This window comes from Aotus nancymaae, unplaced genomic scaffold (genome assembly GCF_030222135.1).
Source record: "Aotus nancymaae isolate 86718 unplaced genomic scaffold, 86718_ANA_hifiasm-v0.15.2.pri h1tg000089l, whole genome shotgun sequence".
Taxonomy (NCBI): Eukaryota; Metazoa; Chordata; class Mammalia; order Primates; family Aotidae; genus Aotus; species Aotus nancymaae.
The window spans coordinates 11,672,130-11,694,896 of NW_026988504.1; the positions used below are offsets into that span (position 1 = coordinate 11,672,130).

General features: G+C 39.6%; 1 long non-coding RNA gene and 1 other non-coding gene across 2 annotated transcripts in view; both read left to right on the forward strand.

The window, feature by feature from the left end:
- LOC135271684 (uncharacterized) overlaps positions 1–22,767 on the forward strand; it is a 227,010-nt gene that overhangs the window by 190,130 nt on the left and 14,113 nt on the right. The window lies entirely within an intron of this gene.
- LOC135271727 (U7 small nuclear RNA) lies at positions 4,279–4,339 on the forward strand. The gene has a single exon (XR_010339863.1). It is a non-coding gene; the product is annotated as a U7 small nuclear RNA (small nuclear RNA).

A 22,767-nucleotide genomic window follows, 5' to 3' on the forward strand; every position in this document is an offset into this window, starting at 1 on the left:
AATTTAAGCTTCTAACAATACCGACTATTGTCAAAGAAGTAGAATGACTAGAGATCTCTCCTTGTTGCTTGTGGGAAAGTAAAATGGCCCAACCACGTTGGAAAACACGTTAGCAATTTCTAATAAAGTTAAACACACATCTACCTATAACCCAACAGTTCCATTCATAGATATTTCTTCTCTAAGAGAAATGAATACTGTACTTGTGTTCACACACACACACACACACACACTTGAGTTGTAACTACTAACTAGAAAATGCCAAGTGTCCATCAATAGAATAAAATTTTAAAAATGCTGTATTTCTATGAAACTACACAGCAATTTTTAAGAATAGGCTACTGATAAATACAAAAAGAATCAATTTCAAAAACAGTACACTTAGCAAAAGAAGCCAGAAACAAAGTTCACACTGAATGATTACATTTTTATGAAATTTGCGAGCAAGATATTTTATATATGGTGGTGGAAGTCAGAAAAGTTATTTCTGGGAGGGTTTGAGAGAGGTTTTTGATTCAGAAGGAACACATGGAAATTTTCTGGGTGTGGTGGAAATAAATGTTCTCTATATTCATCTCGGTGGTAGTCGTGCAAATGTATGCATAGGTAAATAGTCACTTATGATATGTACATTTTCCTGTAAGTATGCTTTAGCTCAAAGACTAAAACAGATTGGAAAGCATACTCTGACGTGCTTTCAGATCACCTGGACATCTGGTTAAAATGCACATTCTGATGTCGTAGGCCTGGAATGGGCTTGAGATCCCGCATTGTTCACCAGCTGCCAGGTGATACTGATGCTTATGGTAATGCTGGCTCTGTGTGTAGCAAGGTCCTGAAATCTATTTTCACTGTTTCAGCTACAATTGCTGCACAGCAAACAACCCAGGCTCAGTGGTGTAAAACAATTATTGTATTATGCTAAAGATTTTGTAGGTCAGCGAATTGAACAGGGCATGACAGGAATGATCTGCCTTTTTCTCGCTGAGGATCTAAAGCCTCAGCTGGGAAGAGTCAAAATGCTGGGACCTGAAAGCTGGGGCTGGGGTCGCTTGAATGTGTCTCCTTGAAGGCTCAGGAGTCTAAACACGAATGCTCTGAATAACTTTTAAAGAAAGAGAGAGGGAGATGGAGGGAGAGAGGGAAGAGAGAGATAAAAGAAAGGGGGAAGGATGAAAGGAAGGAAAGGAAAGACAGGAGGAAGAAAGGAAGGAGGGAGGAAAAAGAAGGGAAGGATGAAAGGAAGGAAGAAAAGTGAGAAAGAGAAGAAAGAGAGAAAGAGAAAGGGAAGGGGAGAAGAAAGGAAGGAAGAGTGGAAGGTGAGAGGAAAGAGAAGGAAGGGGGAAGGAGAGAAAGAAGGAAGGAAGAAAAAAAGAAAGAAGCAAGGAAGAAAAGAAAGAGAAAGGAAGGAGAGAAGAGGAAAAAGGGAAGGAAGGAAAAGAAGGAAGGAAGGAAAGGAGGGAAGGGAGGGAGGGCGGGAAAGAAAAGAAAGTGAGTGAGAGGACACACAATTTACTTTCCAATGAGAGACATGTCAGGGACACATTACAGAAAAAGATGTGGGATGAGAAACATTTTTATGGCCCTATTTGGAAAATGTAATTTTCCACTTCCACAGAGCCTTAACATAAGTCTGATCAAGTTATGTTCTTCTCAAAATCCTGGACTGCCTTCCTGTTTCGCTCAATAAATCCCCAAATATTTCCCAAAGCCTGTGAAGATCCAAATGATTGAGCTGGGGCTGCTTCTGTGTCTTCCGCCTGTTCTGATGTCACTCATCAGAGTATTCCCTAAGTACTCAACGTAGAATAGATGCTCCTTCGCTCTGTCATCAGCGTCTCCTGTGTTTTTCTTTTTGTTATTTGTGTGTTTATCGTTTCCCCACTTAGAATGTAAGCTTCAGGAGAACAGCAGCTTTTTTTTCTTGCTTGTGGTTGTATTAGAATGAAGGACCATGCCAAGAATACAGTAAGTACTCAATGCATTTGTTCAATGAATGAGCGAATGGTGCTATTGGTATAGCAATCTTAGTTACTAATCTGTTGATTTCTACTTAGGATAAATGAGATTAAGATTTCTGCTTCTCCATTCTCCCAACAGACACTTTCCTTCTCCCATTCTCTTAATGTATTTATATAACAACTTGTTGTTGTTATTACATGCTTCTGTTGTGTTATTTTCAACATGTGGCTAGATCAGAATTGACTGCAAGGCTTGTTAAAATTCAAAACTGCTGGGCTCTACCCAGAGAGTTTTTGATTCAGTGTTCTGTGGTGAGCCTGAGAAGTTTCATTTTAATGAGTTCCCAGGTGATGATGCTGATGACAACTATTTATAATGTTAAAATAACGTAAACACTCAAACCTAATGTAAATATTGACTTTGACACTGAGCTTTTGGCATTTTTGTTTTTGTTCCCTGATTTTCATATTGATTTGTTTTGCTTTGGTCTCTGAGTTTCATCTTGGAAGCTTTCTTCCGAAGATGCTTGGTGATTCCTGGGTGTACATTTCTTTTTAAGACTGGGGCGTTAGATAGCATATGGAAAAGTCTGTGTGTCTGGTGTTTTTCTGTATAGTGATTGGGTTCCATTTTGGATTAAGTTCTCCAAAAGTAAGTGCTAAGAGAATTACTAGAATAGTGATCTATTAAGCAAACACTCTTGTGACATTGATAAGAGTGGGATTAGCATGGCAGAGAAGAGGAAGAAGGCAAGGAAGAGTAAGAAGAGTGAGATTCCAGGCAAAATCCCAACTCCAGTCCAGTGCTATAGGGAAAGTGTATGGTAAGGTGCATGAGCTAGACTCTCATACACCCTCTCAGTCAGTTACTGGTTGAGTGTCACCTGAGGAGAAGGATAACTCCCAGACATCTCTAGTTCTCTCTTTGGCACACAGGTCAAAGAGGCTCCAGGAGCAAAAATGCCCTTCAAATAGAGTCCCAGGTACCAGCTTAGAAGCAGAAGCACACAAAGCTTGGGGACAGGTTCCCTGGTATGATAAAGGGAATCTGGAAGACCCACAGGTGGTGGGGTTGGTAGCGGAGCACCAACAATGTTCGCCTTAGAGGTGCTGGGAGGTTTTCTTTGGGGGATTCTGTAGGAATTTTCCCTGGGTGACTGTGGGGCTATTGGGCAGAGGCACGTTCTACAAGTCACAGTGCAGACTTCCTCTTAGTCTCACCGTCCTCTACTATATCCAGAGTCCCAGAATCTAGAGACTCACTGGTTCAACTTTTCCACCAAATAAATCTCTTATCTCCTGCTGGGTATTGCCTGGGTTTCGTGGTTTAAGTCAGAATTCAGCAGTTCAGTAACTTAGTGGCTTTAAGGAGATAATAGGAAAACCTCCTCAATTACAGAGGATATTGAGAGGATGAGGAAAAAACCGATATTAGTGAGAGCCCTGGCGTAGATCATCTTTGACTCACCCAGCAGGGCTAAAGGCACATCTCTTAAGTGAAACAGGCTTAACAAAGGCTGAGGCTGGAAAGTGAGGAAATCCTAATCCGCGGCTTCATCCAGTTGTGACATGAACCCGGACCTGAACTTTTCCAGACATAGTCACCCTATTCTTTTTTTTAAACCTGAGAATCTATTTCAGGGCCACAAAAGGTCAACTTAGGTGCCAAACATATTTAGGGATTCTACTGTGGTATATGAAGAATAAATCAGGAACTCAGTGATAGATATATTTTTAGTCTGGCCATGTTAAAGATTGAAAACATGACTATTTCCTACACAGAAAGTTTATTTCTCAGATTCTTCTGTGAGAGGTAGAGCGCTCATTGTCTTTGAAGGTTTATTTTCTTAACATGACATTATTGACTTTCTATATGAAAAAGCCGCTTATCCCAATATCTGGAAATTTTACTAGTTGATATTATTATTCCTTAAAATCATTAACATAATTTGTTCATTTAACAAAAGGATCTAATGGGCTTGAATCTGTACAAAATATATGTATTAGACAGACAAATTAACATTGATATAGCAGTTTGCCATATTACAAAGTATGAAGATTTGAATCAAAGTTACCAGCTATAATATTTGGGCAATTTACTTGTGTACAAAATAGAAATAATACCTAGCTTACAATACAGTTAAACAAGACAGTATCTGTAAGCATGAAGTATAGATAGTGCAGAGCATGTTGGAGATTTTTAACAAGTTTCAGTTCCCTTCTGTCAGTTCACCCCAAATGTATCGGGAGCATTAATCTTCAACCATCTCTATGTTCTGAAAGAAAGTTCCCTGTGAAAAGCATTATACAAAGTATTTGGTAACAGCTCTTTTAGAATTTGTCTAGCAAGTTTTCTAGTCTGTACCTGGAAATCCCCAATTAAACAAGGAACAGAGTATTTAATTACCTCATAGTTCCATAAGAAATTAGGTATCATTAAATATTATAATATATATTATATAATTTATATAGTAGTCATAGCTGTTTTCATCCTTTTATGTAATCCCACCAATTGGGATACATCTAGTGGCAGTCAATACAACTAAAAGAACACTTAACAGAGTTTAACTATTAACGTCAACATTTTAAGAAATAGTTACTAAAATAAGATACATTTTCCTTTAAAAATTAGACTGCATTTAATAATGAGGATGTGACCATCCTATTTTGGGGGGAATGTATGAAAAACAAAATGAGGAAATTGCCCTTTTCTGGTTACATTTGCTGCTTTACGTTGCGTACCCTCTCTGCTACCTCTATGCTCTACAGCACTGGGAAAGCCAGAGAGAATCAGCCGGGAGGATGGAACCAACTTCCCACTCTTAGAAATCACCCTCCACTCACAGTCTGTGGCGGCTGAAAGTAAAATAAAAATGAAAACTCCAGGATTAACAGCAAGTCGTCACTCAGCAATCCTCAGGGAGTTTTCACAACATGAGAGGCAAGGAAGGGATAGTAGCCAAAGTAGCCAATGAGTGATGATGAAGAACAAAGGAAGGGTTAAGGGATTACTGACCTCAAATAGAGCACTGGTTGAATGAAGAAAGGGCTCGATTCAGAGGCTAAGACCTCTGAAAGTAGAACTCCTAGGTGTCCAAATGCATTGCTACTTTTTTCAAAATAATATTTCTTCTTGTTAACAAAAGTATGAAAGGTTTTATTGCAACATATAAGACAATGCAATAATAATAATAAAAATACAGAGCACAACAATCATTGCCACCCCACATTTTTTATACTTCTTGCCCTTATATTTTCTATCAGGCAGAGTTCTGGCAGACCTACTTAGGTTAGGGAAAACAAAAATGAAAACACGAGATGGTTTACCTTCAAAGGTCATTACAAAGGTGTAGCTGGATGTAAGGGATGCAGAAGTGGATGTAAGGGATCCCCAAAGAGATGAGGGGAAGGTTACAGGAAACTAGGAGAGAAAGTCATATGGAACAGGGTGCTTTGTGGGGAACATTAAGCCCTCTGACTTTCAGAGACACAGCCAGCGTAAGACTCTCTCACAGGGAGAGAATCAGGATTATAAATACCTTGACCTCTCATTTATCTTCCCCCAGTTTTCTATGGGGCCTCTGCATAGACAGAACCCAACAGTAAGCCAGAGGACATGGAAGCTCATTAAGGTTACCCTGTGAGTTTGTGGGAGTCTCTAAGACCACCTTTCATTTAAAAAAATTGCTAAAAGGACTCACAGAACACAGCAAAACGGTAATACTCATGGTTATGGTTTATTACACCAAAGGATGCAGGTCAAAATTAGCAAAGGGAAGAGGCACAGAGGCACATAGAACAAAGTTGAGGAGGGGCCTGGGGTAGAGCTTTGAGTTGTCCTCTTCCGGTGGAGTCATGTAGCTGTGTGTGACTACTAACAATGATATGTGAAAATACACAGAGAAATTGACAATGAGGAAAGCCCACTTGAGCTTTGGTGTCCAGAGTTTTTATTAAGAGTTGGCAAGTTTTATCAGTTTTATATACATGACTGCTGTATGGTTGAACTCAGTCGCTAGTGCCTCCAGACGTTGGGCTGTTACTCTGCCCACCCCCTGCCATAACACTATTACCATAAACACTCTGGCATGTTCCTATCACCCCCAGGTAAACAAAGACATTCTTATCAGGGAGGACATTCCAAGGGCTTAGAGATCACCTCCTGAGAGTTAGGAGGAAAGGGACAAATCTTTCTTTGCACAGAGTTAAATCTTTACTGCACACACTAATATAATTCAACAAGACTGGCCGGGCATGGTGGCTCATGCCTGTAATCCCAGCACGTTGGGAGGCCAAGGCGGGCAGATCATGAGGTCAGGAGATCAAGACCATCCTGGCTAACATGGTGAAACACTGTCTCTACTAAAAATACAAAAAATTAGCAGGGTATGGTGGCAGGCACCTGTAATCCCAGCTACTCAGGAGGCTGAGGGAGGAGAATCACTTGAACCCAGGAGGCGGAGGTTGCAGTGAGCCTAGATCATGCCACTGCATTCCAGCCTGGGCAACAGAAACTCCGTCTCAAAAATATAACATAAATAATTCAGCAAGACTGGCTGCCTACCTAACTTGCGGGGCTCAGTGCAAATGAAAAATTACAGCACTTATTTAAAAATTATTACAATTTTAGGAAGGTGACAAGAGAGTGTTAAACCAAGAGTGAGGGCCTTCTGAGCATGGGGACATGCAAACAACTGCACACTTTATGTGCTCAAGGAGCCAGCCTTGCAGGTCAGCATCCGCTATTGTTTGGATATGTTTTGTTTGGCCCTGCCAAGTCTCCTGTTGAAATGTTATCCCCAGTGTCAGAGGTAGGGGTCTGGTGGGAGGTGTATGGGTCATGGAAACAGATCTCTCATGAATGGCTTGGTGCCATTCTCATGGGAATGAGTGAGTTTTCACTCTCAGTTCCTGCAAGAACTGGTTGTTGAAAAGAGCCTGGCACCTTCTCCTCTCTCTCTCTTTCCCTCTTTCGCCACGTGAGCTCTGCACCTGCCTGCTCCCATTTACTTTTGCCATGAGTGGAAGCAGCTTGAGGGCCTCCCCAGAAGCTTCATGATTCTTGTACAGCCTGCAGAACTGTGAGAAACATACATCTCTTTTCTTTACAAATTACTCAGTTTAAGGTATTCCTTTATAGCAACACAAAGGAACTAAGAGAATATCCATCAGACAGAGGCCAGTGAGGCTGAGGATGGAAAAATGATATGGGAAGTAGGACAAATGGAAGCTATCTTACTCTCCTACATGATACATACATGTGGTTTTTGAAATTTTTCTACTACGGAACTTTAAACATGTAAAATATAACAGTAGACTGAGTGTGGTGGCTCATGCCTGTAATCCTAGCAATTTAGGAGGCTGAGGTTGGAAGATTATGAGCCCAGGAGTTGGAAGCCATCCTGGGCAACATGGTGAGATCTTGTCTCTACAAAAAATTAAAAAATTGGCAAGATATGGTGGTGCACACCCTACTCGAGAGGCTGAGATGGGAGGATTGCATGAGCCCAGGAGTTTGCCACTGTAGTGAGGTATTATCATGCCACTTTAGCCTGGGTGACAGAGTAAGACTTTGACTCAAAAAATTGAAAAAGCCTTAAATAATAGAAAAATAGTATACCTAATGTACCCATCATCTAGTTTAAAAATTATCAACTCATAGCCAGTCTTTTATTCATCTGTATGTCTACCTACTTACTCACCTCAGATTACAAAGCAAATCCCAGACTCTAGATTATTTTAATCCATAAATATATGTCTTCTGATGTATTTTGGGAGTAAGGAAAATTAGGGTACAAGTGCCTGTCTAGTTGGTAGGAAGACAGATGTAAGAAGAAGAACCACGGAGGGAAAAAAGTCCTTGGCTTAGACAGAACAGGAAGTGTAAACTGAAAAGATGAGGAAGTGTTCTTGGGGGGCTGGAGTCTTGAACCCAGGTACCAAGGGAACCAGCAAGGGCTGCAGCCATTAAAGGTTGTAGTGGGTAACTGTGTGGAGGGAGAGCTTTTGTTTTCATGGCGTATGAGGAAGTGTGTGGTATCTATAAGTAACCACTTACTGTCATTAACAAGATTGGGTATGAGCAGAGAACGGGAATGAGATTAAGAGTGAGTATAAAAGAAACGAAGAGGACTTTATTGGGGTGGAAGAATTGGAGAGTTCCCTGTCACTGAAGATTATCTCTTCTCTCCAAGAGAGAATTAAGGGTGGCAGTCTGGGTGTACTGTAATTGCCTGGAGGAAAAATGTAAACCGGCAACTTAAACAAAAGCAGGGCATGTAAAGGTAAATGAGTACAGAGAATTTGAGCACAGACAGAAAATAATAGAAACAGAGATTTTTCTGAGGTGTGGTTTAAGTAGTAGGGGTGACCGCATTAAACAGTGGTGTTAGGAAAAAGATGCCTGATGAAAGTAAAAGGTACGTTAGGTTTATATAGGGTTACTCTTCCCTTCAGGGATAGGGGTGAGTTTGAGAAGTGAGGGAGAATACTTGCAACTTCCAGGGGAGGCAGAGGGGTCAGGCCGATTGTCTGATGGACACAGCTTTGTCTGGGAATGATGGACCCACTAGGGAGGGTCTTGTAGACTGACAGTGGTTGGGGTGCTATAGGCGACCAGGAAGGGTCCTGTCCACCAAGGTTGCAAAGACTGAAGGATTAGTTTTTTTTTTATTATTATTGTAATTTAGGTTCTGGGTACATGTGCAAATCATACAGGATTGTTGCATAGGTACATACATAGCTAGGTGGTTTGCTGCCTTCATCCCCCCATCACCTGTATCTGGTATTTCTCCCCTCATTATCCCTCCCCACCCCTGCTGTCCCTCCCTTAGCCCCTTACCTAGTACTGACCTTCCGGCTAGGGTGTCTTCATATGCGCAGGTATCTGGAGTGGGTAAGAGGAAATTAGCAGCCTGGTAGATTTCATGTCTGGCCTGTTGGAGGACTGGATGATAATCACCAAGAGGACTGGTGTCTGGAATAAGGTTAGGCCCAAGCCAAAAGAAGTGGCCATATAGGAGTTCAAAGGTTCTATACACTGTGGGTTCTTTAGGAGTGGCTTGAATCCTGAGTCCACTGCAGTGGATAATGCCAGCCTTGGCTGGGAGGACAGCAGCCTTAAGGAGGGCCTTTATTAAGGGGGCATTGATAATAGAGGACCCCTGTGTGGTCAGAAAACCTCTTTCTGCCCGTATGGTAGCATAGTGGTGTAGGATGTGGAGGGTGTATTTAGAGTTAGTATAGATATTAACATGTAGTCCTTTGGCAAGAGTAAGAGCACAGGTCAAGGCATTCAGTTCAGCTTGCTGAGAAGTGGTGGAAGAGGGGAGTGTGGCAGTTTCAATAATAGATGAGTGGGATACAACAGCATAGTCAGCTTTGGCTGGTGCCACCAACTGGGCTTGGAGGAACTGCCATCAATAAACCATGTGTGGGCTGGGTCTGGAATAGGAAAAAGAGAAATATGGGGAAATGGGAGGATACTAAATGGATTAGGGAGCTAGAGTCATGGGGTCCAGGGTTTATGTTAGGTATTAAGTGAGAGGCTGGGTTGAAGTCCAAGAGCAACGGTTACTATGGTGGTTTTAATCAAGCGCGTAAAGCTGGAGGTGGTGAGGGGCTGAAAGTAAGTGTGTGAGATGTGGAGAAGAAACTAAACCTTGGAGGTTGTGAGGGCTATAGAGGGTAGGTGGAGCATAACCTGTAATTTTAAGGGATTGTAAGAGTATCAGGGTGGCAGCTGCCATGCAAAAGCATGAGGACCAGCCCAGGATTATGAAGTTATTTGGATAAAAAGGCTACAACCTTGAGAGGTGAGGCAAACTGCTTACCTGATCTGAGGATGGTGAGTGGATGCACGGGCTGGTCTGATGAGCCTAGGTCATAGGTAGGTCTCTTCACAGAGGGAGAGCAGGGACAGGGGGCTGGTCTCCCCAAAGGGGTACCCCTGTGCCAGGTTTCAGCACCAAATGTTATAATGCACACTCTGAATGAAGAGACCCCCAAACAGGCTTTGTGTGAGCAACGTGGCTGTTTATTCACCAGGGTGTGGGCAGGCTGAGTCTGAAAAGAGAGTCAGCATGGGGCGGTGGGATAGGACTTGGTTGTATAGGTTTGGGGTAGTCAGTGGAAAGTTATAGAAGTTACAGTTTAGGGTGGTTTTTGCAAGCTGGGAGGGGGTGGTAGGGTCTGGAGGCATGAGGTTGACCAAAGTTGGTTACAAAGTCCAACTGTTTTATCAATTGAGGCAGGAATAAGGAACAATAGAAGAAGGTCTCAAGTTAATTAGGCAAGTTAATTAGGGGGTGATCATTTTTCCCCTTTTCATGGTCTTCCAGTTACTTCAGATTTTCTAATTCCGGGAGGCCATCCAAAGGTGTACGTGTGGGTCATGGAGGTCACCATGGCTCGACTTCAGATATGGCCTATGGTGCAGCCAGTTCAAAGAACCTTGCAGATAACATTTACTGAAGAAAATCTGATTCCCTAGGAATCCTTTAAGAGACTTCAATCACATCCTTTTCCTTACAAATTCTTAGAAGAATCAAATACTTCCCATAGCTCAAGAAAACAGACACAGCTCACAAGACATCACAGAGTTTAACAGTTGTTAATATATAGTGATGAAGGTAAATAAACTTTTTCTTAAAGAAGATGGACAGATCCCACAAGAAGACTGAATTTATTCATTGGGAGGCAATTTTGTATGCCACAGAATGTGGGAAAGGAAACCCTCCAACTGATTGAATCTGCCAGTCTCTGGCTTATTCTTTTGTTTTATCCATATTTCTTTTTGTAAAAAAAAGTTATCTTGATTTTTATATGGTTTTATTGAGATATAATTCATATACTATATAGTCCATCCATTCAAAGCACATATCAATAGTTTTTAGTATATTCATATAGTTTTGCAGCCAGCCATATTACTTTTATAACTATTATTATCTCCATCTACAGGTTAATGCATTTACTGTTGCTTCCAGGATTTTAAAAAAATCCTGCTTCTAATAAATCAAAAATTATCTTGCAATATAATATATAGGATTTCCAGGCATTGTGAAAAAGAGGTCACTGGACAGCAGGGCATTTTGACAAAACCATCTTGGTATCCTCAAATTATTTGTATCACACTCATTATTGTTAGAGTAGCATTTTATTTTAAGGATAACATTGCAACATCAAATTTTAACCTATTACCCTCTTACAATGACCTGGCAAGGGGCCCATTGTAACACTACAATAGCAATCTGTTTACAGTAATTATATTTTTAAGAAATAAGCAAAGAAGGCAGCCAAAGCTCCATAGCCTCAGTTTCTTGAGAAACCGACAGCTATGATGAAGCCGTTTGATACTTACATTTGTTTTATTTTGTAATTGGACTTTAATAGAATATGTGAGATAATCTTTATTATCAAACATCGCAAGAGTTTATATTGGTAGGATTGTGTTTGCTTCTTTTTTGTTGTTACCTTGATTTTATGAGAGCTTGTATGCTTGTGAGACTGTGTGTGTTCATGTGTGTTTTTTAAGAAGTCATTTTAACAGACTTGGGAAGTGACGGAATTAGTTATGAAATTAGTAAAACCAGCATGGAGAAAGGGTGAAAATAGTTTTGGTCTTTACTAGGAATAACAGCTAAAATATTTTAAAAATGCAACACTTGACTTTTTACCTCCTTGAGAAAGGTATTTTAATCCTTAAACATTTTCCTCACATACTCATACATATTAAAAAATAGATCTCCATTTAAAAATACTATCTCTTATTTAACCAAAGGAGAGAATCTTAATGTTTTAAGTATCCAAATTAGTTCTAGGATAATTCTGAAAAACTTGCAAATATGTTAATCCTTTATAAATTGCTAATACTTTGATGGTTTATAAATTAAACAAAGTAAATTCACTTCATAAACTTAACCTGATGGATCCATTATAAAGTTTTCTGTTGCATGACATATATATGCACACACATACTTTATAATATACGTAATTTAATCTTTTATTTAAAAATTTAAATCAAATTTAAAAACTTAAATTGTATATATACATATATTCCCCAGTTTTTCTAAAAAAGAGTTTATATTATGTATGAATAACCTAAGTGGAGTTGGACCATGTGCCAGAAACTCTAAATTCAGTATGATGCTTACTAGCATAGTAAACCTGCTTTTATAAAATGGTGCAGGCTTCTTAAATTCAGCACTTCCCTTATTTCTGCAAAATGACGTATATCTCTTTATTACATGCAGCAAATGCACCCCAAAATGGAAGATGTGACGTCAAATTTTGGATGTTAAAATTAACATGGCATAAATTGGCCTTACTTGATTTTTTGCCTCTTCTTTGAAACTACTTCCATGTCAGGCCTTTCCTCCGCTCTCATTGTGGAGGATTAATTGCATTAATGGCTGTAATCCACCGACCCTCTTTGTTTCTGTCTTTTTGCTCAGTTCCAGCCTGGGGCTGGTCAGGTGACTTGCTGTGGTCAATGCGATGATTGGAGTCACATCGAGGCAAGCAGAAGCATGAAATCATGTTCACACATTTCCTCTCCTGTGCTTACACTTCCTCCATTGACATAAAGTATTCCTAGCTAGAGGACTAGAGATCTATGTGATAGATCCAACTTGCCACAGCTGAGGCCATCCCAGATCAATCAGTAGCCAGCTGACCCCCAGAAATATGAAAGCTCAGTCAAAAATCAGCACAAAGGCACCTAGATAACCACACCAGTCTTGTGAGCAACAAACACTTATTGCTGTATCCTACTGAGGTTTTGTGGATGCTAGTGATTGAGCAGTATCATGGCAGTGGAACAAGACTGACATACTAACCTAAGGCACTGTTTCAAGAAATTGATTGTATTTCCAACTTATACAACTTGGCCAATACTTACCTTTGTGCAATCTGAGACTTCATAAAGAAAGGTCTTTACCTCTCAGATCCTTAATTTCCTCATCTATAAAATAAAATAACTGAACCACATCAGCTTCATGGTCACTTGTACATCTGTATTATTTGATTGATTGACTTTAAAGGTGATGACTTGTTTTAAGTGTACCTTTAGATGCCTTATGCAAAAGTAAATTTATAGTTCTATATTACTGGCACATTCCTGAACTCTTTGGGGTATTTTTTTTTTCCACTAAAACTTACATAGAGCTCCCCCACCCCCAGCCCATTGTACACTCCCACCACTGTAGATAGAGAGACAGTATTAGTGGTGGTTAATCTTGCTTTCTCTGGAGAAATTCATCCTTTCTTCAGTGCCCAGCTTAGAGCTGTGTAAACTTGGGCCAGTCACATCAGGTCTCACTGTCGTCATCAGGTGATGCTGGTACTCACCTCAGTGGTTTGCTTTAAAAAAGAAGTGAATGAGCTCATCTGTTTAATTTAATACATGCATTAAGAATGTATAATGGTGCCTGGAACACCTAATATAATTACAGTTTAGCTATTGGAAAAGTGATCCTTCCAATTCCCCTGGCTTAAAGATTTTGCTTAGGAACTAAAATAGTTTCATGTCTGAGTAGGAAGTGTGCATTTTTCATAGGAGCACATTGAGAGGACCGTGATCAAGACCGGTGGCCTGTTTCACCAGGAATGATACTGTGGGGTATAAATAAATCACAGACTACTATTACCCACGTTGAGAGCTGCCATAGCAGATTTTAAAAGAACCACTGTCAAATATCTCTCCTATGTCAGAAGGAGGCAGTCCGACATAGTTCAAAGCACAAAGGAAACCAGAAGTTCAAAGCTCTAGGTTTTATTTCTAATTATACATTTATTTCCGTTTGGTTAGGTATTGCTAGGTATATCCCTTACTGATTTGCAATGGACTCTGATGTGTCTTTGGACAAATCACTTAATCTCATCGAATTGCTATTTTGTCATCTATAAAAATGGAAATAAGTAAGCTGTTGTAAAAGTCCCATTGAGATGATATTGATAATATGCTTCTCCAGTCTGCCAACTCTGTGCTTCTTAAACCCAATGGCCTTGGAATTATTAGGGTGCATTGTAAAAATACAGCTTCCACAAAGTCTAATTTGGCCTATCTATATTGTAGAGGTAAGTAAATCTGCATTTTTAATAAGGTAATTAGAATGTGCTTTATGGACCATACTTGGAGGCTTACTTTGCTTCTTCCCTTCTTTGCTAATTGCAAATATGAATGACACCTGCCTTTCCTCGTCTGACATGGTAATGTGCCAATCAAAAAGGATGATGGGTAAGAAGGAGGCACTTTGAGTAAAGAACTAGAAACATTCATTACTCTTCTTACATAAATGCTAAATGCCCCCAGACTCCCCAGGACATGTAGAATGCTGACTCCTTACTTAAGCAATAGGGCTTTAGGATGTCTCTAAGCAGAGTTTGTGAGCTGATGAATGAATTCTGCTATCGACCTCAGGAGGCTCCATGAGAATGAGACTAAAGGTGGCACCAGGCTCTCCAAAAGAACACTCTTTTCCTCTGGGTTTGTGGTTGATCTCCCCTGCATGCACCATGTCTTTGGATGCTCATAACCACCATGTTTTATAAGGATAGCGTCTTGTCAGTGTTTGGCTCCGGTCTGCTTTCAAATAGCTGCTTGCTTTGTATTTCCTGCTAAGAAAGGAGACATCAAACTAATTAGGAAGCTACTGCTTTGGAGCCTAGGATACTTTCAAATATTTCTCAGGTGCTACAGGGTTTCACCCTGGTGAACGTGGGCCAATTTTAATTGCATAGGTCAGGATGAAGCTTGCATGCATCAAATAACACCATACAAACGCTAACTCTTCAAATAGGTGAGTTGTGGTTAACAAAGGCAAGTGAGGCATCTGAGGTTCTTGGATGAGGATGCTTCTAGCCTCTTAACCTCTTTTCTTCTCTTCACCATTCTTGTTCTCTGTAATTCTCATTTGTGTCATCAACTTTGTCTTCATGTCATCACTTTCTTTGTTTTCAGCTCTCCTATTCTTTCCTTTCTTCTTACCATTTATTTTGTCTCCGGTAGACCTGCCTCACTCTTCATTTCCATCCCTCACACCCGCTCCCTTCTCCTGCGCACCCCCTCCCCACCAACTCTCAGAACTCCACACTGATTTTACAACTCCCCTGGCAGGTCTGAAGTTTATTGAAGGGAGAGGGAGGGCACGTCCAGCCTCAGGTTGGGGAGGGGGTGGTGGTTTCCTCCGTGGGGTTCCCCAGTCATCGCGAAAGGGGCAGACAGCTTTCTGGCTCCCGTCTGTCGAATCCCAATCAGAGGTCCGTGTGCTGCTGTGGGTGTCTAAAAGCCACCTTTGGGCATAAAGGATAATAAAAACCTTCAGTCAGACATTCGAGGCAGTGTTCCAAACTGCTAGCTGCCAACTCCCCAGTTAAGAGAGGTCTGGCTCCAAGCCTCTCACATTAACCCCTTTCCCTCCAGATCTCCATGGAGAGATTTTAACTATGATGCCTAGCACTTAAGAAGGGGAAAAAAAGTGAAAAAGTTTGTCGATGAAAGAGAACTTCAGGCAGAATCCAGAGTTCAGTGTTGCAACATTTTATTCCGTTTGGACAACGTGTGCTTCACTAAATAAGATGTTGTGAAGAGAAGGTGGTGAATGTGTTTGAAAGAAAAACATTGAAGGGTGGGACTCAGCTTTGCCTGGCTTTTTAACAGCCATGAGCTGCTTGATATTTTTGGCTTGGATATATATGTGAGTGTGAGTGTGTGTGTGTGTGTGTGTGTGTGTGTGCAGATTTTTCTTTTTAAAAATATGAGGTATTAGGCTCTCTCCCAAAGCATATTCAAGTGAGGCTGCCTCTAAGCCACATTCCTCTATTAGGGCAACTTGTCTTGCAAAAATGAAAAAAATAAAAAGGAAGGAAGGAAAGGGACTCCCTCCCTGTGACACACTCACCTACATCCTGATGGCATTGTGGCTTATTGTCCTCTGTCTATCTAGAAAGAAGCCTATTTCTTAGGCTAAATAGCCTAAGTAGCTACTAAGTAGCCTGTCTGTTTAGGCTACTTTCTAGCTCTATTTGCTTTGGAATGCTTATGCCTTGACCAGTGGCTTCACTCCACAGCAAAAACCTTAAACATTAAACCTTAAACCTTAAACATGGATAAGGTCATCCTTATCCACGAGTTCTGCATCCCTGGAGTTAAGCAACCATGGATCAAAAATATTTTTTAAAATCGTGCCTCTACTGAACACGTACAGACATTTTTTCTTGTCATTATTCCCTAAACAATACAACAACTATTTATTTAAAATTAACATGGTGTTAGGTATTGTAAGTAATCTAGAGATGACTTAAAATATACAGGAAGGTATGCATAGGTAGTATGCAAATACTACACCATTTTTGTATCTGGAACTTGAGCCACCATGGATTTTAGTATCTATGGGAGGTCCTGGAACCAATCTTCCATTCATACCAAGGATGGCTTTATAAGGTTAAAAAAAAAAACTCAGGTCAAAAGAGGTAGAATATGAGACAGAAAGACAGACATACAAGACTCAGAATTCACATAATGCTCCATCGGTGTTGCCATCTGCCTGATGGCATGAGTTTGAATCTTAGCTCTGCAAGTTGCTGGCTCTATTATTTAATTTCCATTTCTGCACTGGTTAAATGAGGATAACAGTAGAAATGATGTCACAGGGTTGTGATAATGACTAAACGAGATAAAATGTAAAAATTTTCACCAAGTATCTTATGCAAATTAGTTCTCATAAAAAACAGTTATTAAATGCTATTTATTATTACTACTATTATTACCATGATTAGCACAATAAGTGTTCTCAGGTTCCTCAGAAGCCTATTGCTAGAGAATGGAAGAACAGTTTCACTCCAAGACTGTTCCAGGTTGTAGTTTGATAAGCATCCTTCAGCTTAGAACAAACATATTTAAGTCCAGTCAATTGACCACCATCCCTACGTTATTTTGACAGATTATCTCTAGATACCAATGTTCAATGAAGAAATTGACTAGTCTTTAAAATAGTTTCTGCTTTCAGGGATTCAATATTTAGGCTGATTACAGAGGAAGCTCTCAATGGAGATCTTGGTACAATCTGAAACAAATTCTTGCCCCAGGTTAAATTTAGACAATCACTACCCAAAAGTGGTTGTAGAAGCTAGGTTTTGGCTATCAAAAGCAGCATACTTTTATATAAAAATAGGTTTTTGTCCCCATTCAAAAGAAGTTACAGGACTTAGAAACTTAAGTTGAAGATAAGGTAGTTTTAAGAGAGACCTGTCAATATTGAATTAAATTATTCTAACCTAAAATCATCAGAACTACCTCTGTAGCCATATCTCTAAAATTGCCTAAAGAATAAGAATATTAAAGATGTATCTCCTTATAAATCCTTAGCTAATTAAAAGTTAATTGTAATTTTAATCTAGTTCATGAACATTGTACTCCTACTCCCAAGTGTCCAGGACTTTTAAGCCACAACTAGATTTCCCAAGACCAGTATTTTGTTCCCTCTTTGCTTCTGAGGCAATGTCCTTGGGTCTCTTAACTATTCTTTGCCTCCTCAGTGCCATCTGTTTTCATAAGAAAGATGGTGATTGTATAGAAACATCCTCATTTAGGTGTTACCCATCTTAGTTTTTCATTTGTACATTAGCAGGAGTTTTCATAGATATAACAGCTTAACTAATTTTAAAAGGGGAGTGTCTAGTAACAAATTGAGAAAAAAACAGACAGACATTTGTTGCAGAGACTTCCAGTTGGTAACACAGAATTTTTAACTGGGACTCTTGTTGCTTATCTTTAAGACTACATTCACCAGCTGGCTGTGAAGCTCAGTAAGTTCAGATGACTAGGCTTTCATCAGTGAAGTGTAGCAGAATTGCTTCCTCCAAATGGAATAAGTATATCCTTTTTCTTTGTCTCTCTCGCTTGATACCTGGAATGTAGATACAGGGGCTACATCTCAAGCATACATCTTGGGGTTCAACATCATGCTGAATGAGTTTATATCAATTATCTATTACTGCATAATAAACCTCTCCAAAATTACTAATGTAAAATTACATCTATTTTATAACGTGAGGATTCTAGGGGTCAGGAATTCAAATATAGCACAGTGGGATGGCTTGTCTTTGACCTATAAAGGTTTGTAATGGCTGGGGTTTAAACTGTGAAGTCTCGAATGACTGAGCACTGGAATTACCTGGAGAGTTCTTTAATTAAATGTCCAGTTCACTAAGATGATTTTGAGGCTGGGCTCAGCAGGGACAGTCAACCAGAACATCTATGCATGGCCTGTCCGTGTGCTAGGGCTTCTCACAGTGCTAGAGATTCTGAGAGTACTACACGGCCTTTAACAACCTAACTTCGAAAGTCATACAGCATCCTGTCTGCTCCACTCTACTGCTTACATGCAAATCACTGAGGCCAGCTCAGATTCAAGAGGACAGATGACTTTTCCCCACCTCTTTATTGGAAATTAGTGAAGTTGTATGCAGAAGAGCATGTGGTATGGGAATTACCTGTTGTAGGCGTCACTGGATGCTTATGTGCCACCAGGGTGGAACAAAATGATAGCAGTGTGGGCCTCTGTTAACACTGCAGTCCCCATAACTGCGCTAAACTGCCAACTCACAGAGTGTGTGTGTGTGTGTGTGTGTGTGTGCGCGCTTGCATGTATAAGTGTAACGTAAAGACAGTGAGAGATACTTTTATCCTATTTAAACTGTTGTTACTTTTATGTAATATGTACGCAAACCAAATGCTAACTAATACGGTGGTCAGTGACATTAGATTTCACCACATCAATGACCCATTCATGTATGGTGCCGGCTCAAACATAACTACCAAGGAAATTAATGTAAATTAGCAGGCAAAATTCAACACCAAACCATTGCAGTCATTAGACTAATAGCCGTTGCTTTTGCTCCACTGATTCCATTTTTTAAAAAATTTCAGATATTTATGTTAGCAGAGAGCAGTAACTTCTCTGCTGAAATGGCTTGGTGCTATTTCCCATCCAGGGGTGTTGCTGATGGTGTACCAGCACGTTCTGATCCCATTTTTGGAGCTGGAACAATCTAAACTTGTATAGAGAAAGTCTTCATGGGTTTTTGTTGGCATAGGAGAAGTCTAATTACACACACCCAAATACACAAGAGAGAAATGGAAGGCTTTTCCCCATTGACTTGGAAAAGTTGGTGGTTTTGACCTGCAGTGCTTGAATGAGAGATCCAGGCTAATTATGGGATTTTATGTTTAAACAGTTATTTTTCTACAGAACACTCACAGCACATTTGTAAGTTTAATTTTCTTTTGGATCTGTGTTTTCATGGACTGTCTGCACAGATTTTTTTCAATTTGAGAAGGCACATCAGCTTTTATTTATCATCAAAAATGGCCCTATAAATGATGTGTTTGTGTTCTTAGGTAAAATAAAAAGATTGTTCTGGATTTGTTTTTTAAAATTACTTTCTAGTTGATTATATCTGTTTTATTCTGTGCCTGTAAAGATAACCAACCTCTTTGCTTGAATCACTTGTACTATTACACCTCCCTTTATAGGTTCCATGAGGTCTGGCACCTGCTTTATTTTATTAAGTGATATTTTTCTAGCATTTTGCACTGTAATATAGCTGATAGTTAATATAAATAAGTAAATAATGAGGTCTTGTTATTGTTACCGGTCTTTCTATGTAAACTCATACTAGATCTAGTTTACTCTTTTGTTTTACTGAATTTATATAAATTATCTCAGTGTTTTAGCAAAGATACAAATATCATTCACATACTCTATCAGATCTGGAATAATTCTGACGTGTTCTGATATATTTATCATTGATTATTAGATCTGAGGAAGAAACTTTAGAGAATCTCCAAATTCTATTATGTAGGGAATGGAGATTTTAAATATCTTTCCAAACTAGGATACGTCATTGTTTCTAAGTCACAAAGGAGTTCAATCTGCAAGTGGCTGGATTATTGTCCCTGAAATCAATGTGGAAGAAAAAAAAATAGGAAAAACTGACAATAGGATATATGCAATCTCATTTCACCCCTCCTCTCTTCCTGTATTCTCTTCCCTCTCATAACTCCTTTTGCTTACTTTCTTTAACCTTTCTTCCTTATATTCTTTTATTTCCTTTCTAGAATTAAGACAATTTTTTAAAAAATTTATTTATTATACTTTAAGTTCTAGGGTAGATGTGCAGAATGTGCAGGTTTTTTACACAGATATACACGTGCCATGGTGGTTTGCTGCTTCCATCCCCCTGCCATCTACATTAGGTATTTCTCCTAATGCTATCCCTCCCCTATCCTCCCACCCCCTTCTGTCTCTCCCCTAGACCCCAGCCCCTGACAGGCCCTGGTGTGTGATGTTCCCCTTCCTGTGTTGTGTTCTCATTGTTCAACACCCACTTACGAGTGAGAACATGCAGTGCTTGGTTTTCTGTTCTTGTGTTAGTTTGCTGAGAATGATGGTTTCCAGCTTCATCCATGTCTCTGCAAAGGACGTGAACTCATCCATTTTTATGGCTGCATAGTATGTCATGGTGTATATGTGCCACATTTTCTTTATTTAGTCTATCATTGATGGGGATTTGGGTTGCTTTCAAGTCTTTGCTATTGTGAATGGTACCAGAATAAACATATATGTGCATGTGTCCTTATAATAGAATGATTTGTAATCCTTTGGATATATACCCAGTAATGGGATTGCTGGGTCAAATGGTATTTCTATTTCTAGATCCTTGAGGAATCACCACACTGTCTTCCACAGTGGTTGAACTAATTTACACTCTCATCAACAGTGTAAAAGCATTCCTATTTCTCTGTATCCTCTCCGGCATCTGTTATCTCCTGATGTTTTTAGTGATCACCATTCTAACTGGCATGAGATGGTATCTCAATTTGGTTTTGATTTGCATTTCTCTAATGACCAGTGATGATGAGCTTTTTTTTCATGTTTGTTGGCTGCATACATGTTTTCTTTTGAGAAGTGTCTGCTCATATCCTTCCCCACTTTTTGATGGGGTGGTTTTCCTTGTAAATTTGTTTAAGTTCATTGTAGATTCTGGATACTAGCCCTTTGTCAGATGGGTAGATGGCAAAATTTTTTTTTCCCTTTCTGTTGGTTGCTGGTTCACTCTAATCATAGTTTCCTTTGCTGTGCAGAAGCTCTTAAGTTAAATTAGATCCCATTTGTCTGTTTTGGCTTTTGTTGCCTTTGCTTTTGGTGTTTTAGTCATGAAATCCTTGCCCTTACCTATGTCCTGAATGGTATTGCTTAGGTTTTCTTCTAGGGTTTTTATGGTGTTAGGTGTTATGTTTAAATATTTAATCCATCTGGAGTTAATTTTTGTATAAGGTGTAAGGAAGGATCCAGTTTCAGCTTTCTACATATGGCTAGCCAGTTTTCTGAACACCATTTATTAAATAGGGAATCGTTTCCCCATTGCTTGTTTTTGTCAGATTTGTCAAAGATCAGATGGTTGTAGATGTGTGGCATTATTTCTGAGGCCTCTGTTCTGTTCCATTGGTTCATATCTCTGTTTTGGTACCAGTATTATGCTGTTTTGATTACTGTAGCCTTGTAGTATAGTTCAAAGTCAGGTAATGTGATGCCTCCAGCTTTATTTTTTTTTTTTTGCTTAGGATTGTCTTGGGTATTTGGGCTCTTTTTTCGTTCCATATGAAGTTTAAGGTGTTTTTTCCCAATTCTGTGAAGAAAGTCAATGGTAGCTTGATAGGGATAGCATTGAATCTACAAATTACTTTGGGCAGTATGGCCATTTTCACAGTATTGATTCTTCCTAACCATGAGTATGGAATGTTTTTCCATCTGTTTGTGTCCTCTCTTATTTCCTTGAGCAGTGGTTTGTAGTTCTCCTTGAAGAGGGCTTTCACATCCCTTGTTAGTTGTATTCCTAGGTATTTTATTCTCTTTGTAGCAAATGTGAATGGAAGTTCACTCATGATTTTGCTCTGTGTTTGTCTATTATTGGTGTATAGGAATGCTTGTGATTGATTTTGTATCCTGACACTTTGCTGAAGTTGCTGATCAGCTTAAGGAGATTTGGGGCTGAGATGCTGGGGTCTTCTAGATATACAATCACGTCATCTCCCAATAGAGATTTGACTTCCTCTTTTCCTAATTAGATACCCTTTATTTCTTTTTCTTGCCTGACTGCCCTGGCTAGAATTTCCAATACTATGTTGAATAGGAGTGGTGAGAGAGGGGACCCTTGTCTTGTGCCAGTTTTCAAAGGGAATGCTTCCAGTTTTTGCCCATTCAGTATGATATTGGCTGTGGGTTTGTCATAAATAGCTCTTATTATTTTGAGATAAGTTCCATTAATACCTAGTTTATTCAGAGTTTGTAGCATATAGGGCTGTTGAATTTTGTCAAAGGTCTTCTCTGCATCTATTGAGATAACTGTGTGGTTTTTGTCTTTGGTTCTGTTTATGTGTTGGATTATTTTTATAGAATTGCATATGTGGAACCACCCTTGCATTCCAGGGATGAGGCTGACTTGATCGTGCTGGATAAGCTTTTGGATGTTCTGTTGCATTTGGTTTGCTGGTATTTTATTGAGGGTTTTCTCATCAACGTTCATCATGGATATTGGCCTGAAATTTTCTTTTAGTTGTGTCTCTGCCAGGTTTTGGTATCAGGATGATGTTGGTCTCATAAAATGAATTAGAGATGATTCCCTCTTTCTGTATTGTTTGGAATAGTTTCAGAAGGAATGGTACCAGCTCCTCTTTGTACCTCTGGTAGAATTTGGCTGTGAATCCATCTGGTCCTGGACTTTCTGTTGGTAGGCTATTTATTAA